This window comes from Polypterus senegalus, chromosome 3, assembly GCF_016835505.1.
Source record: "Polypterus senegalus isolate Bchr_013 chromosome 3, ASM1683550v1, whole genome shotgun sequence".
NCBI lineage: Eukaryota > Metazoa > Chordata > Cladistia > Polypteriformes > Polypteridae > Polypterus > Polypterus senegalus.
In genome coordinates this window covers 143,061,226-143,069,002 of record NC_053156.1, presented here as the reverse complement: position 1 = coordinate 143,069,002, position 7,777 = coordinate 143,061,226, and the positions used below count along the sequence as shown (strand labels likewise).

General features: G+C 41.7%; 1 long non-coding RNA gene across 2 annotated transcripts in view; it reads left to right on the top strand.

Annotated features, from left to right (window-relative positions):
* The first annotated feature begins 7,399 nt into the window (after nt 1-7,399).
* LOC120525587 overlaps nt 7,400-7,777 on the top strand; it is a 33,687-nt gene continuing 33,309 nt past the window's right edge. Inside the window, exon 1 of one of the 2 annotated variants that reach the window (XR_005632972.1) lies at nt 7,400-7,631. This is a non-coding gene — a long non-coding RNA (uncharacterized LOC120525587). The remainder of the gene's footprint in view (nt 7,632-7,777) is intronic. The other variant, XR_005632973.1, reaches the window with a different exon arrangement.

Here is a 7,777-nt window from a genome sequence, read left to right as displayed (position 1 = left end):
GAATGGCTGCCAAAGTTGCATCTATTAAATACTGACTTGAACATAGATATGGACAGGTATTTTGTGTTTTGTATTTGTAAGAGATGTGCTTACACTTTACCATTAAAAAGTATTTTTCTTTTGATCAAAGTCAAAAAAGCCACATTAAATCCTGTGATTTAAAGTTGTATAGCAATAAAATGTGAAAACTTTGAAGGAGATAAATACATTCTACAGGCACGGTATATGTAACTGGCATAGACTGCAAGAGGCTTGCAGGCATCTCCATATTGTGAGGGTTTGGCAGCTTTGTTCTGATAATGTGGATGATTTTCAGGATGCTCATTGACTTGGCTGCTGTGTATTGGCATTTTCTTTGGTTGATGTTGCATGGGCGTTTTTGTTCCCCATCACTATTGGTTGACGTTGATGGCCTGCCCGATCTTTCTTCGTCATTTAAAGAAGTTCTTCCCTGTTTGAAGCGGTCTATCCATTCGTAGATTTTGCTTCGCGATAAACAGTTGTCACCATACTGTGCTTGCATTCGACGAATAATGTCCACAGGTTTAACACCTTCCGCAAACAAAAAGGGAATCACTGCCCTCATTTCCTCCTTGGTTCATTCAGATCGACAATGGAGCTGTCATGTTTAACGGTCTGCTACACTCCCAACGAATAACGCGGGAATAAGAGTTACACGTTGTATAGAAGTGTTGGCGACTACACTCATTCAGCGCTGGATACGAGCAGTGTTACCATACCAAACACTGAAAAGAGAAGTTAAACCAATCCTTTTACTTTTTGACTTCCCCTCGTATATTTGTATGTATAGTATATGTATGTGTATGTATAGTATATGTATATGTGTATATATGTATATGTAGCACCCTCCTAGTTGGGTATAATAGTAAACGTGTTTACTTCATGCTAAGAGCGCGCGCGGGAGAGCGGGAAGGGAACTCGCGCGCCAAGAGGTTGACACCTCACCTTTTGAAGAGAAAAAAACGCGGCTGCACAGTCGCGCGCTTTCCCTTTTTTTTAAGCGATACAGAGCTCAGTGATAAGGACTTTTTGGAGGTCCGCCACAGCCGCATTCCATAGAGGGCACAGCTGGCATGCAATACGTCTGACATGATTTATCCCAGAAGGAGAAAATATAAATAAGCAGTGTCAGAAATATCACAGGAGGCAACAACTAATCAGGGAACGCAAATAAATCCCGCATCAAGACGAAGCTGCTGGCGTCATCCCAGACGGAGCTGTGAGATTCCTGTGTTTAACCAAGGAGGAAAATGAGAAGTGTGGGGAAAAGTTCTGGAAGGACACCGTGAGTACACGTGAAGTTATGTACTGCATATGAGCTCCAACTAAGCGTGCCAACGATTGTTTTTATATATATACCTATATATTTATTGTTGATTTCTATGTGTGAACCTTACTTGTGCTGAAACTCAAATTTAAGTTGAACTGTGATAATATCCCATAAGCGGTGTGTTTAAATAAATGTGTTTTATGTTTTTTTGTTTGTTTGTTTGTTTGTTGTTTTCTATTCATGATTGTGTGAAGTGCTTACATGGTGGTTGCATTCAAATAATTAATAAAAAGGAGTGAGTGTTTATAAATCATTACTTTGAAATAGTGTAACAATTATAAATAATAATTGTTTTCATTTGACCCATTGGTTATTAAAATTTATTGGGAGGTGTTTAATGTGAATCCCACCAGTGAAATTTCATCCTAGGTCATAGGTAACGTGCCAGTTAAATGGTGGGAGGGCTACATTTGTGGGGGCTCGTCCGGGATTAAAAAAAAAAAAAGGTTGTTTTGGTGGGCACTAATGTGATAAATACTGTTCCTGTATAGCATTATGTGTTTTCTGCCTTTTTGAAGTTACTTGTGCTCGACTGTGCAGTTTTGTATATATCTTTTTCCATTTCCAAACTTGTTTGTTTATTTATTGATGAAGTTTGTACAATATGGATGTATATGAGATTATTGCTTGGTGTAAAGAGCATAATGTTGTGCTTGAGAATGCTGTTGTTTTAAGCAGTGTGCCACTGGACATTACAGACATAGTTATACATTATATAGGGTGCTAGACACAGTTAAGGGAACTGGCAAGACAAAAGTGCATGGTCGATGCAGTGATAAAACAGGTAGGGAGCAATTTGTCTTAGTAGAGACTTCTAAAAGGGTCTCTGAAATTTCTTTCCCAGTTTTTATTGGAATTCCTGATGAAATAGGCCCACTCAAGTACTTAGTGTTACATCCACTTCATTTGGCAGTCGTAAAGGTGAAGAGTTCCATACTAAGCTTATGTCTTTCTTGAAACAAGAGGGAAAATCTTTAGCTGACATACAGAATGTAGCTTCCCCAGCTCTCACACTTAACACTGAGTTAGTTAGCACAATTAATTCACTAGTTCAGAAATGCCAAACTGCCTCACCAGTAGAAGCATAGAATTACAGAAAACTGCACACATTTTCTGGACTGACTCCTACACCAAATGGGGAGAAAGACTATGAGGTATGGGCTGAACACACTACACATATTCTTACAGAATGGCAGTGTTCTGACAATGTGTAGAAACAGAGACTAGTGGAATGCCTTAGAGGGCCCGCAGCAGATATTGTGAAGTTTGTGAAGGTTGAAAATCCTTCAGCTACTTCTTGTGACTACCTGAAGGCTCTAGATACAGCATTTGGTCCTACAGGGAATGCATCTGATCTGATGGTGAAGTTCAGAAATACCTTCCAAGAAAAAGGGGAAAAGCTCTCTGTGTATATAATCAAGCTAGATAAGCTACTACACAGTGTTCTGCGAAAAGGGGGACTGAAGTCTTCTGAATTGAATCGCCTTCGTATTGAGCAAATAATTCGAGGGGCTCTTCCAGATGACATTGTGGCATTTAGGTTAAGAATGACGCACAAGTTTTCTGAACCACCTCCTTTTACTGAACTTCTAAAAGAAGTGAGAGAAGAAGAGAACATGATTCATAATAGAAGTACTGTTCAGGCCAGTGTAACTGTGTCCTCCGTGGCCTCTGACAAAACACATTCAGCTGACTCTGAGGTTGAGCTGCTAAAGAAGGAAATTAGGGGACTGAGAAGTGAAATGGCTCGTCTACTGTCTGCTGCTGTTGCTCCAGTGACATCAGGCACTCCCAAAATGCAGCTTAGCTGCCACTACAGGGAGAAGTGCTCTAAGCAAAGCAGGTGGTGGAAAAAACATTTTCTGCTATAAATGTGGAGAGGATGGCCACTTTAAACGGGACTGTGCAAATGAGGAGAACTTGAGAAAAGTGAATCAACGACTCCTTAAAATGAGAATGGTGACGGGAAACTACCAGGGCTCAGTAGAGGGACGGGCTGAAGCTCCTCAAAAGACACGTTCCACCCAGTGCAATGAACTAAACATTAGCCCATCAGGGCTAGTTGGGCCTAGCGCTATCCTTCTTATTCAGATAGAGGGCATTTATGCTAAAGCATTACTTGATAGTGGGTCTCAAGTTACTCTTCTCTATCGATCCTTTTATGAGAGGTACCTTAAGCATCTACCTTTAATGGAAATTGGAAATTTGGAGATATGGGGTTTAAGTTCTCAGCAATACCCTTATGACGGTTGTTTGTCTTTGAGGCTCGAGTTTCCAGGATCTGTAACTGGAGTAACTGAGGCCATTGATGCACTGGTGCTGGTGTGTGTGGATCCAGTAATGAAGGGTGAAGCATCCATTCTAGTAGGAACAAATACACTCGTGGTGAAAAAACTGATTGAGGCATGCAAGCAAAAGGTTGGGAAAGATTTCCTGAACACTTTAGTGGTTCATCCCGTCATGAAAGACGCATTTGAAAGGGTCATGAGGATAGCAGCTGACCAGACTGATGATTTAAGCCAAGGTACAGTGTGCTTTTCACACCCAAAGCCTGTCATATTGTCTCCTGGTGAGACAGCAAGAGTTAGGGGGATTCCAAAATATTTAGGAAAATTTTCTAATAAAACTTTGCTAGTGGATCATCCTGAAGAGCCACATTTCCCTGAGGCATTATTGGTGAAGCCAGTTGAACACTCAAGAAGGATCACAGTCACTGTTCGGAATATGTCCGATCAGGCTGTTACTTTGAAGCGGGGTATGCCAATTGCTCACATCTTCCCAGTAGAGGTTGTGCCACATATTTCCTCCCCTGATGAGATGACTGCTGAGAATCAGTTGACCTTGGACTCCTTTGATTTTAGTGATTCTTCTGTGCCCGGAGATTGGAAGAAAAGACTAGCTCAAAAGCTGCTGGAGAGGAAAGATGTTTTCTCCTGTCATGAATTTGATATGAGCTGTGCTAAGAGTTCTCAACTTGAAATCAGGCTAACTGAAGATAAACCTTTCCGGGAGAGGTCTCACCGGCTTGTCCCTGCTGACATTGAAGATATAAGACAGCATTTAGGAAAACTGAAGGTATTATTACTGAGTCCAGGAGCCCTTATGCATCACCCATAGTAGTAGTGCGTAAAAAGAATGGACAAATACGGATGTGTGTAGACTACAGAACCCTAAATCGACGCACAATTCCAGATCAATACACTGTCCCTAGAATTGAAGACGCTCTTGCCTGCCCTAGTGGAAGCAAGTGGTTTAGTGTGTTGGATCTTAGAAGCGGATACTATCAAATTCCTCTCTGTGAAAAAGACAAAGAAAAGACAGCTTTCATTTGCCCAGTTGGGTTCTTCCAGTTTGAAAGGATGCCTCAGGGTATAACGGGAGCTCCAGCCTCTTTTCAGCGAGTTATGAAGAGAACAGTTGGGGACATGAATTTATTGGAGGTTTTAGTGTATCTGGATGACCTCATTGTGTTTGGGCGAACGTTGGAAGAACACGAACAGCGCCTCCTTAAGGTTTTGGATCGCCTGAAAAGTGAAGGACTAAAATTATCACTTGATAAATGCAAGTTCTGCCAAACATCTGTCAGCTATGTTGGACACATTGTCTCTCAAAATGGAATCTCAACTGATCCCTCCAAGATAGAAGCAGTGATTTTATGGCCCAGACCCCAGACTATATCAGAACTGCGCTCCTTCTTGGGTTTTTGTGGTTACTACAGGAGGTTTGTCAAAGACTTTTCCCAAGTTTCTTACCCACTGAACCAATTACTGCAAGGCTGCTTGCCTAAGAAGAAGGCAGCAGAAAAACATAGGGAGAAAGAGCCAGGAAGGGTCTACTTTAAGCCAACTGAGCCATTTGGAGATAGATGGGATGAGAGATGTGAATTAGCTTTTGACATTCTAAAAGCTCAGTTTACTCAGGCACCTGTATTGGCTTTTGTGGATCCTCAACTACCTTATGTGTTGCACATTGATGCAAGCTGTGAGGGATTAGGAGGTGTCCTATATCAAAACCAGGGGCAGGGTTTGCGGCCAGTGGCTTTCATTAGTAGAAGCCTAACACCCACTGAGAGGAATTACCCAGTACACAAATTAGAATTTTTGGCATTAAAGTGGGCTGTGGTAGAAAAGCTCCATGACTATCTCTACGGGGCCAAGTTTGAGGTACAAACTGACAACAATCCTCTTACTTACATACTGACATCTGTCAAATTGGATGCTGGAGGACATCGATGGTAGGAATCGGTTCAATTGGCCCCATATGAAGACCGATGTGGAGCAGTACTGTCAGACTTGTGCTCGGTGTATACAGAGAAAAACTTTGCCAAAGAGAGTTGCACTTTGGGTCATTTGTGCAGCAGTGCACCAATGGACAGTGTGCATGGATTTCCTCTCCATTGAACCAGATTCCAGTAACACTTGCAATGTTCTAGTCATTACAAACCATTACACAAGATATGCACAAGCTTTTCCCACCAAGGATCAGAAGGCATCCACTGTGGCTAAAGTACTGTGGGAAAAGTACTTTATTCACTATGGTCTACCCAAGCATGTACACTCCGATCAAGGAAGAGATTTTGAGAGTCAGCTAATTCATGAGTTGTTGGATCTATTAGGTATGAAAAAAACGAGACCCACTCCATATCATCCTCAGGGTGACCCTCAACCAGAAAGGTTTAACTGGACTCTGCTTGACATGTTGGGCACTCTGGACCCAAAACAAAAATGTAGATGGAGTCATCATATTGAGCACCTTGTACATGTCTATAATTGCAGCCGCAATGAAGCAACTGGATACTCCCCTTATTTTTTGATGTTTGGGAGGGAAGCCCGACTGCCTGTTGATTTGAGTTTCAGTGTTTCAAGTGACAGTTCATCAGTAAAGTCATATCAGAAGTATGTCAGGAATATGACAAATGAACTGAGGGTAGCATATGAGTTGGCCGAAGCTGCTGCTAGGAAAAAGAATGATGGAAATAAAAAGACATGACCAAAGAATCCACTACTCTCATCTTGCTCCCAGTGATAGAGTACTGATTCGAAATCTTGGATTGCAAGGGAAGCACAAATTGGCTGATCGATGGAGTTCCAAGCCATATATTGTTGAAAGCCAAATGCCCAATTTACCTGTTTTCCAAGTGAAGCCAGAAGATGGCGAGGGACCTGTAAAAATTTTTCACCAAAATCATCTTCTTCCAGTGGAACAGAATCTGAGATTACTGCCTGAGGTTGACAATAATGCTAACTCCCAGAAAAGAACTTTGAGAGAGAACAAGGGCAGAGAGAGAACCCAATGTTTGAACCAGGAGATGAGTGATGTGCAAAAAGTCCAAGATAAAGAAGTTGTCGATTTGCCAGGTTCTGGAAAAGATTCAGACAGTGAAGATGATGAGGATGGAGAATGGATTTACGCACCTTCCAGAGGTGCTAGTGGTCATGAACTCCCAGAACCTTCCTGTATGGGTTTAGACCCTGTTGGTTCAGAGCATGTAGGGAATGCTAGAGAGCCAGTCACGGATGAAGAGTCTGGGAGCTTCAACATAAGAAGTCCTGCTGTGGAATTCTGTGATGATTGTGGCGATACAGTAAGGTCACTGGAATTTTCTCAAGGAGCTCAAAATAGTGCCCCAGAGATCTTTGATTCTTCTGTGGGAAATGAAGGGGCAGTACAAATTGCTAATGAAGAGGTTGGAACATACAGAAGATCTCAGAGAATCAGGAAAGTTTAGAATATGATTTCCTTGGAGAGCCAAACATAGGTACTGTGTCCAGTGCAAAATTGTTCTACACAGTATATTTGGATAGGTGCACCTAAATACAGAGGATAGTTTCATCATTTATTAGGGCTAACTGCAAAATAGTTTTCAGTTTGTTTAACTTTTTTTTTAATTTTCACTACTGTTGCTTGTAGTATATTTGGTTTCAAGTGTTATCCAATGTGACTCATGTATTTCCTTTCGTTATGAGGACGATTTTTTTGGTGGGGGGAGAGTGTAGCACCCTCCTAGTCAGTGATAAGGACTTTTTGGAGGTCCGCCACAGCCGCATTCCATAGAGGGCACAGCTGGCATGCAATACGTTTGACATGATTTATCCCAGAAGGAGAAAATGCAAATATGCAGTGTCAGAAATATTACAGAAGGCAACAACTAATCAGGGAACGCAAATAAATCCCGCATCAAGACGAAGCTGCTGGCGTCATCCCAGACGGAGCTGTGAGATTCCTGTGTTTAACCAAGGAGGAAAATGAGAAGTGTGGGGAAAAGTTCTGGAAGGACACCGTGAGTACACGTGAAGTTATGTACTGCATATGAGCTCCAACTAAGCGTGCCAACGATTGTTTTTATATATATACCTATATATTTATTGTTGATTTCTATGTGTGAACCTTACTTGTGCTGAAACTCAAATTTAAGTTGAACTGTGA